Below are 10,194 nucleotides of genomic sequence, written 5' to 3'. Positions count from 1 at the left end.
TCCCTTCTAGCTTCTCTCCACGGTTCAGGAGGTATTTTGACACTTCAATGGTCAAAGCCAAGAGAGACGGATACACTTTCTGAAGTTTGCCTTCAGCACTCTCTCTGATCATTTATTCTATGTTTTTGTAGGGGAACGTGACATAATGTTGTAAAGTACATAAAACAATAAGCGTTGATGAATTGTTACTAGGTGTACACCTGTGAAGTCATTGCTGGATCAAGGTTTAGAATATTCCTTTGATCATTTTATATCTGAGGAGCATACCTCATTATACCTAGTGAGTGACATTATTTATGCCATCATCTGGGCATTTCACCTCCTACACCCACAGTAGGGGTGTGGTTTTTCTATTTAGGCTCATTAACACAGCCATATATTAATAAAACATGTGATTCATGATTCATATCATAAAATAATACAAAATATGCACATGTATTGGAAAAGGAGGGTTATTCCCTTATATCATGATGAAAAAATAATACTGGTATTTAATTAGCTGATTCTTTTAAAACTATTATTTAAGGATGCCAATTTTGAATGAGGTAATCTTCACCCTTATTACTGGGCAAATATTTATGGATAGTTACTGTAACAAAATTTATTTAAATCACTATTTCTATTATTTGGCTCATAAATATTTTGATGTTTTGGAAAGTCAAATGTGTGAAGTATGTTTGTTTCCCACAAGATGCCGTTTTGTGAGAGGACTCTCATTCCAGTCTGTCTTTTGGGATTTAGAGCTAGCTTTACTTTTGAGCAAAATTACCTACCAAAGCCATGTGTGATCATGAGTGTGAAAAAAAACCTTAGAGTAGCTTTTGTTAGAGGTAATACACAGTAAATTTTTTAAAAGACACATGCCTGTGGTCTTGCATTATAGGCTTTTGCTATGCAAGGACCCAGAGCAGCCCCCATTTCAACACTGGAGAAGTTAGCTCCAAAGGTCGTTAACTATCTCTGGCACTGGGAGGGACTTCCCTGCCCTACCCAAAGCTCATCACTCACAGAGTTGTCCTAGCTACCAAAAAACACACTGAAGGAGTACTCATCGCTGATCCTGGAGGGAAGGAGCTCATCACCACTTTGACTAAGGGAGGATGACAGGGACTGGCCCCTGCCTGTGGGCTCATTCCTGAGAAGAGGCTGGGGTGGGGAGGGTTGCCATGGCGATGGCCAGTCAACACAATAAAGGTGAAAAGAGGAATCTGGTTTAAATGAAGTATGAGTCTTAAAGGGAGAAGGGGGAAAGGAAGGCAGTGGGGTGTTTAAAGGCCTACAGATGAGGGCCTATCACACAGGGACAGAAGCTGGCCTTGAAAATAACTGCCCACGGTCCAGAAACCAAGGGTGGGCATGACCACCAAAGTGAGTCAGGGTGAGGCACCCGAAGCTGGGAGAGAAGCAGGTTGACATGTCTCCTGCTTTTGTGTTATGTTCTTTGACAGTGTTGTCTGGATTGGATTTGAACATGGGCGTGCATTTGCATTTTTTTGCTCTTCTGGAGATGTGCAAGCAAAGAGCACCCATGGGAATACGTTCTGCCCCAGCTTGGATTCTCATGACCAGGGTGTCATGTTCTGCCTTTCTTTTTTTTTTAATTAAAAAAAATTTTGGTATCATTATTATACAATTACATGAGCAGCATTGTGGTTACTAGATTCCCCCATTATCAAGTCCCCACCACATACCCCATTACAGTTACTTTCTATCAGATTAGTAAGATGCTATTTAGTCAATACATGTCTTTTCTGTGCTATACTGCCTTCCCTGTGCCTCCCCGTATGTTATGTGTGCTAATCATAATGCCCCTCATTCCCCTTCTCCTTCCCTTCCCTCCCATCCTCCTCAGTCCCTTTCCCTTTGGTAACTGTTAGTCCCTTCTTGGGTTCTGTGATTTTGCTGCTGTTTTGTTCCTTCACTTTTTGCTTTGTTCTTATACTCCACAGATGAGTGAAATCATTTGATACTTGTCTTTCTCCACCTGGCTTATTTCACTGAGCATAATACCCTCTAGCTCCATCCATGATGTTGCAAATGGTATGGTTTATTTTCTTCTTATGGCGGAATAATATCCCATTATGTATATGTACCACACCTTGTTTATCCATTCATTTTACTGATGGACACTTGGGTTACTTCCATGTCTTACCTAATGTAAATAGTGCGGCCATAAACATTGGGGTGCATATATCTTTTTGAATCTGGGATCTTTTTTCCTTGGGTAAATTCCTAGGAGTAGAATTCCTGGGTCAAATGGTATTTCTATTTTGAGTTTTTTGAGGAACTTCAATACTGCTTTCCATAATGGTTGAACTAATTTACATTCCCACCAGCAGTGTAGGAAGGTTTCCCTTTCTCCACATCCTTGCCAACATTTGTTGTTGTTTGTCTTTTGGATGTTGGCCATCCTAACTGGTGTGAGGTGATATCTCACTGTGGTTTTTATTTGTGTTTCTCTGATGATTAGCTATGTGGAGCATCTTTTCATGTGCCGGTTGGCCATCTGAATTTTTTCATGGAGAAGTGTCTGTTCAGATCATCGGCCCATTTTTTAGGTGAATTATTTGCTTTTTGTTTGTTGAGGTGCATGTGCTCTTTATATATTTTGGATGTCAACCCTGTATTGGACCTTTCAATTATGAATATATTCTCCCATACTGGGAGAATGCCTTTTTGTTCTACTGGTGGTGTCCTTTGCTGTACAGAAGCTTTTTAGTTTGATATAGTCCACTTGTTTATTTTTGCTTTTGTTTCCCTTGCCTATGGAGGTATGTTCATGAAGAAGTTCATGTTTATATTCAAGAGAGTTTTGCTTATGTTTTCTTCTAAGAGTTTTATGGTTTCATGGCTTACATTCAGTTCTTTGATCCATTTTGAGTTTACTTTTGTGTATGGAGTTAGACAGTAATCCAGTTTCATTGTCTTACATGTAGCTGTCCAGTTTTGCCAACACCAGCTGTTGAAGAGGCTGTCATTTCCCCATTTATATCCATGGCTCCTTTATCATATATTAATTGACCCTGTATGTTTGGGTTAATATCTGGACTCTCTATTCTGTTCCACTGGTCTATGGTTCTGTTCTTGTGCCAATACCAAATTGTCTTGATTACTGTGGCTTTGTAGTAGAGCTTGAAGTTGGGAAGTGAGATTCCCCCCTGCTTTGTTCTTCCTTCTCAGGATTGCTTTGGCTATTCGCGGTCTTTTGTCATTCCATATGAATTTTAGAAATATTTTTTCCAGTTCATTGAAGAATGCTGTTGGTATTTTGATAGGGATTGCATTGAATCTGTAGATTGCTTTAGGTGGGATGGCCATTTTGACAATATTAATTCTTCCTACCCTAGAGCATAGGATGAATTTCCTTTTGTTAGTGTCCTCTTTAATTTCTCTTAAGAGTGTCTTGTAGTTTTCAGGGTATAGGTCTTTCACTTCCTTGGTTAGATTTATATCTAGGTATTTTGTTCTTTTTGATGCAATTGTGAATGGAATTGTTTTCCTGATTTCTCTTTCTGCTAGTTCATCATTAGTGTATAGGAATGCAACAGATTTCTATGTATTAATTTTGTATCCTGCAACTTTGCTGAATTCCGATATTAGTTCTAGTAGTTTTGGAGTGGATTCTTTAGGTTTTTTTATGTACAATATCATGTCATCTGCAAACAGGGACATTTTAACTTCTTCCTTGTTAATCTGGATGCCTTTTATTTCTTTGTGTTGTCTGATTGCTGTGGCTAGGACCTCCAGGACTATGTTGAATAAAAGTGGGGAGAGTGGGCATTCTTGTCTTGTTCCTGATCTTAGGTGAAAAGCTTTCAGCTTCTTGCTGTTAAGTATGATGTTGGCTGTGGGTTTGTCATATATGGCCTTTGTTATGTTGAGGTACTTGCCCTCTATACACATTTTGTTCAGAGTTTTTATCATGAATGGAAGATGAATTTTGTCAAATGCTTTTTCAGCATCTATGGAGATGATCATGTGGTTTTGGTGTCTGCACTCCTGGGGCAGATTACTAGGGCTGGTTATTTAGCAGTCCTGTGCTTCTACTCCCTACCCACTCTGAATTGTTTCCTCTCACTGGTAAGCTGGGGTTGGGAGAGTGCTTGGGTCCCGCCTGGTCACGGCTTTGTATCTTACCCTTTTCTGTGAGATGTTGGGTTCTTGCAGATGTAGCCTGGCTGGTGTACTGTATCTTCTGGTCACTCTTTTAGGAATAGTTGTATTTGCTGTATTTTCAAAATATATTGGTTTGGGAGGAGATTTCCACCACCCTACTCATGCCACCATCTTTTCCTCCTCTTTCTGCCTACATCTTATGCTTAAGATTGTCTGGACCTCCTCACCTGCCAAATCATATGAGATAAAGGGAAAACAGTCATCCCAAAGAAGAAGAGTGTCCTGGCACTGCTATCCCTGCTCTTCTGCTTCTTAGGGATACTGAGAAGTGAGAAGCAGATGTAGGAAGAAGGCATATGAGGGGTCTGGGGCTTCAGTGGGCACAGGCCACTAAGAAGTCCAATGTCCTTGGTGTGTCCTCATGGAGCCTTGTCATGCAAGGGGCTAGGGAAGGACGCTGGCTGCTGGAGAGATCCAAATCAGTCACCACTGAGCATTTGGCAGCAGGCATTGCCTTAGCCAACTAAGATGAAGTGCAGGGGCTCCTACTGGCTGTCTGGGCTGTCCACCAGTCTCGGGAGAAAGCTCTCAGAGGTGACAGAACACCAGATTATGGTAGGCATGGGGTCCCATCACAGTCACCCTGTATTGTTGCACCCTTCCTTCCTGGGTGGCTGAGTTGTGTGTGGATGTGGTGTTCACCTTATTTCCTGGAGGCTGTCCTGAATTGTTGTAAGCTCTTCCAGCCACATACTCATCTCCGGGCACCTTGTCTCTTGTCTGAGTCCTCAGGGCTCAGGCCAGCATGCCCTTCTTTCCCCCAGAGGTGAGCAAGCCTCAGAGAAAAGCAGGAAGAGAGTCTGAGCCCCTGCCTCTTGCCTCCCAGGTGTCTCATCCCAGTGCCTCTCCAAGCCTGTCTGAACAGCTGACTCCACCCTGAGTCACACTTTCTAAGCCAGAGATGCCCCATTCTGTGGCTTAATCCCCAAAGACAGACTCTATAAACCTCTTTAATCTGCATTGAGGAAATTGAGAAATCCAGTCATCCTGGACCTCCATTTTCCTGAGCAGAACAGAATGTGTATGTGTGGATGAGAGGTGTGGGAGTCACATGCTTGTCATGGAACTTAGAGCTGAACTTTCCAAATGTTCCAGCAAATTGGGGTGACCTCTCAGAATCTGCTGGGCCTTTGATGAAGGGCTGTTGCCTCAAAAATTCTCATCAGCCAGTGCTTAAAAAGACAAAAGAGGCTCATTTACATACAGATCATTCAAGAAAACTTCCAGCCCCAGCCATCACTGGAAGGCAAAGAAATAAGGCAATTCATTATTTTGGTATCCATCTATTAATTTGGTATCCACTTTTGGACCTGTTAAGCGCATCTATGTGTTATTCCATTAAACACAACAATTCTGTCAGGCGAGTGTGACAGAAGCAATGCAAAGTGTTTTTCAAAACATTTCATTTTCCACTTTTCCTGCCCCCATTTTTTTTTTTTTTTTTTTTTTTATTGAAGGGTAGTTGACACACAGTATTACATTACATGAGTTTCAAGTGTACAACACAGTGGTAGAACATTTATATACATAATTCTAGGTTCCAGCTATCACCCTACCAGGCTGTTACAATATCTTGACTATATTCCTTATGCTATACCTTACATCCCGGTTACTAATTTATTTTACCATTGGAAGTCTGTCCTTTTTTTTTTTTTTTTTTTTTTTTTTTGTGAGGGCATCTCTCATATTTATTGATCAAATGGTTGTTAACGACAATAAAATTCTGTATAGGGGAGTCAATGCTCAATGCACAATCATTATTCCACCCCAAGCCTAATTTTTGTCAGTCTCCAATCTTCTGAGGCATAACAAACAAGTTTTTACATGTAGAACAAATTCTTACATAATGAATGAGTTACATAGTGAACAGTACAAGGGCAGTCATCACAGAAACTTTCGGTTTTGCTCATGCATTATGAACTATAAACAGTCAGTTCAAATATGAATACTCATTTGGTTTTTATACTTGATTTATATGTGGATACCACATTTCTCTCTTTGTTATTATTATTTTTAATAAAATGCTGAAGTGGTAGGTAGATACAAGATAAAGGTAGAAAACATAGTTTAGTGTTGTAAGAGAGCACATGTAGATGATCAGGTGTGTGCCTGTAGACTATGTGTTAATCCAAGCTAGACCAGGGCAATAAAACATCCACGTATGCAGAAGATTTCTCTCAGAACGGGGGGGTGAGGTTCTAAGCCTCACCTCTGTTGATCCCCAATTTCTCACCTGATGGCCCCCCTGCGACTGTGCCTGTCTTAGGTTGTTCCTCCCTTGAGGAATCTTACCCGTCTCTGGCTAACCAGTCATCTTCCGGGGCCATACAGGGAAATGTGAAGTTGGTAAGTGAGAGAGAAGCCTTATTGTTTGAAAAAGTTAGCTTTTTACTTCTTTGCATATTTATGCCCTGTGGCTTCTATGCCCAGCATTTGTCTTGAGGTATCTTTACCACTTGGAAGAATTATGATACTCGGTAAATTTGATATGAGGCACGAATTCTATTTAAGGGTTGTAATTAGGAAGGAAGAAGAAAAGCTATAGAAGTAGCAGGCGGAAGAAAACATGGGAAGATTGATTATTTCTTTGATATATCTTCTTGTAGAGTAACTTCAGCATGTATAGGTTTTAAGCTACTACTTAAATTACACACACACATTAACATAATAGGAGTATAGTTACATAACCAAAGCATATCTGTAATTACCAGCCATCTCCAGTGAAACCAAGAAAACCAGTTAGGCACCTTAGGCATTTGTGAAAACTTATCTATGATATGGTGGATATTGTCCAAATGAACTTGAACAGTCTGAGAGAAATCAGACAAATTAAAACAACCCATTCCTGGGGACTGTTCACATGCCATATGTTCTTTTAACAATAAATAGTTTGTAGTTGTAAGACTTTGGAGCGCTACAATTTGCACTTCTCCAAATTCTTGGTTGAGTTCCAACAGTATAGATCCAGTCCAATTTTGTTGTTTTACTGTATGCACAGGCCAGCTTAGATATCTCCTTCCTCATTCCCATGGCAGGTCCAGGAACTGGTGGGATGAGTGCATCTACAGCTGTAGCAGTGCGTGGATCTTTGTTGGGGTTTTTTGATGATCATCTTCTGGCATGAGTCTTCCAGAGGGTGCAGATGTTGGAAGTTCTTTTTCATATCGTATCTTAGTTCATTTTCGGGGTAGCCAAATTAGGCTTTGATCCTCTGTATAAACACAAACAGACCCTTTGCCTACACTTTTATATGTCCTTTATATCATTGTGTAGAACTCATTAGAGGTCACCACATAGGAACTGCATTTTTTTTTTAATCATTAATCTACACTTACATGACGAATACTTTGTTTACTAGGCTCTCCCCTATACCAGGTCCCCCCTATATACTCCTTTACAGTCACTGTCCATCAGCGTAGCAACCTGTTGTAGAATCACTACTTGTCTTCTCTGTGTTGTACAGCCCTCCCCTTTCTCCCACCCCGCTATGGATGCTAATCTTAATACCCCCCTACTTCTCCCCCCCTTATCCCTCCCTACCCACCCATCCTCCCCAGTCCCTTTCCCTTTGGTACCTGTTAGTCCATTCTTGAGTTCTGTGATTCTGCTGCTGTTTTGTTCCTTCAGTTTTTCCTTTGTTCTTATATTCCACAGATGAGTGTAATCATTTGGTATTTCTCTTTCTCCGCTTGGCTTGTTTCACTGAGCGTAATACCCTCCAGCTCCATCCATGTTGCTGCAAATGGTTGGATTTGCCCTTTTCTTATGGCTGAGTAGTATTCCATTGTGTATATGTACCACATCTTCTTTATCCATTCATCTATCGATGGACATTTAGGTTGCTTCCAATTCTTGGCTATTGTAAATAGTGCTGCTATAAACATAGGGGTGCACTGATCTTTCTCATACTTGATTGCTGCATTCTTAGGGTAAATTCCTAGGAGTGCAATTCCTGGGTCAAATGGTAAGTCTGTTTTGAGCATTTTGATGTACCTCCATACTGCTTTCCACAATGGTTGAACAAGTTTACATTCCCACCAGCAGTGTAGGAGGGTTCCCCTTTCTCCACAGCCTCGCCAACATTTGTTGTTGTTTATCTTTTGGATGGCAGCCATCCTTACTGGTGTGAGGTGATACCTCATTGTAGTTTTAATTTGCATTTCTCTGATAATTAGCGATGTGGAGCATCTTTTCATGTGTCTGTTGGCCATCTGTATTTCTTTTTTGGAGAACTGTCTGTTCAGTTCCTCTGCCCATTTTTTAATTGGGTTATTTGTTTTTTGTTTGTTGAGGCGTGAGAGCTCCTTATATATTCTGGACGTCAAGCCTTTATCGGATGTGTCGTTTTCAAATATATTCTCCCATACTGTAGGGATCCTTCTTGTTCTATTGATGGTGTCTTTTGCTGTACAGAAGCTTTTCAGCTTAATATAGTCCCACTTACTCATTTTTGCTGTTGTTTTCCTTGCCCGGGGAGATATGTTCAAGAAGAGGTCACTCATGTTTATGTCTAAGAGGTTTTCGCCTATGTTTTCTTCCAAGAGTTTAATGGTTTCATGGCTTACATTCAGGTCTTTGATCCATTTTGAGTTTACTTTTGTATATGGGGTTAGACAATGGTCCAGTTTCATTCTCCTACATGTAGCTGTCCAGTTTTGCCAGCACCACCTGTTGAAGAGACTGTCATTTGGCCATTGTATGTCCATGGCTCCTTTATCAAATATTAATTGACCATATATGTCTGGGTTAATGTCTGGATTCTCTAGTCTGCTCCATTGGTCTGTGGCTCTGCTCTTGTGCCAGTACCAAATTGTCTTGATTACTATGGCTTTATAGTAGAGCTTGAAGTTGGGGAGTGAGATCCCCCCTACTTTATTCTTCTTTCTCAGGATTGCTTTGGCTATTCGGGGTCTTTGGTGTTTCCATATGAATTTTTGAATTATTTGTTCCAGTTCATTGAAGAATGTTGCTGGTAGTTTCATAGGGATTGCATCAAATCTGTATATTGCTTTGGGCAGGATGGCCATTTTAACGATATTAATTCTTCCTAGCCACGAGCATGGGATGAGTTTCCATCTGTTAGTGTCCCCTTTAATTTCTCTTAAGAGTGACTTGTAGTTTTCAGAGTATAAGTCTTTCACTTCTTTGGTTAGGTTTATTCCTAGGTATTTTATTTTTTTTGATGCAATTGTGAATGGAGTTGTTTTCCTGATTTCTCTCTCTGTTGGTTCATTGTTAGTATATAGGAAAGCCACAGATTTCTGTGTGTTGATTTTGTATCCTGCAACTTTGCTGTATTCCGATATCAGTTCTAGTAGTTTTGGGGTGGAGTCTTTAGGGTTTTTTATGTACAGTATCATGTCATCTGCAAATAGTGACAGTTTAACTTCTTCTTTACCAATCTGGATTCCTTGTATTTCTTTATTTTGTCTGATTGCCGTGGCTAGGACCTCCAGTACTATGTTAAATAACAGTGGAGAGAGTGGGCATCCCTGTCTAGTTCCCGATCTCAGAGGAAATGCTTTCAGCTTCTCGCTATTCAATATAATGTTGGCTGTGGGTTTATCATAGATGGCCTTTATTATGTTGAGGTACTTGCCCTCTATTCCCATTTTGCTGAGAGTTTTTAACATGAATGGATGTTGAACTTTGTCAAATGCTTTTTCAGCATCTATGGAGATGATCATGTGGTTTTTGTCTTTCTTTTTGTTGATGTGGTGGATGATGTTGATGGACTTTCGAATGTTGTACCATCCTTGCATCCCTGGAATGAATCCCACTTGGTCATGGTGTATGATCCTTTTGATGTATTTTTGAATTCGGTTTGCTAATATTTTGTTGAGTATTTTTGCATCTACGTTCATCAGGGATATTGGTCTGTAGTTTTCTTTTTTGGTGGGGTCTTTGCCTGGTTTTGGTATTAGGGTGATGTTAGCTTCATAGAATGAGTTTGGGAGTATCCCCTCCTCCTCTATTTTTTGGAAAACTTTAAGGAGAATGGGTATTATGTCTTCCCTG

General features: G+C 40.4%; 1 long non-coding RNA gene across 2 annotated transcripts in view; it reads right to left on the bottom strand.

Annotated features, from left to right (window-relative positions):
* The window catches only part of LOC118915915 (uncharacterized), a 58,862-nt gene that overhangs the window by 22,181 nt on the left and 26,487 nt on the right, over positions 1-10,194 (bottom strand). The window lies entirely within an intron of this gene.

Source organism: Manis pentadactyla, chromosome 3 (assembly GCF_030020395.1).
Source record: "Manis pentadactyla isolate mManPen7 chromosome 3, mManPen7.hap1, whole genome shotgun sequence".
In the NCBI taxonomy this organism is placed as follows: Eukaryota; Metazoa; Chordata; class Mammalia; order Pholidota; family Manidae; genus Manis; species Manis pentadactyla.
Note: the sequence above shows the minus strand (reverse complement) of the source record. Positions and strands in the feature narration are given on the sequence as shown.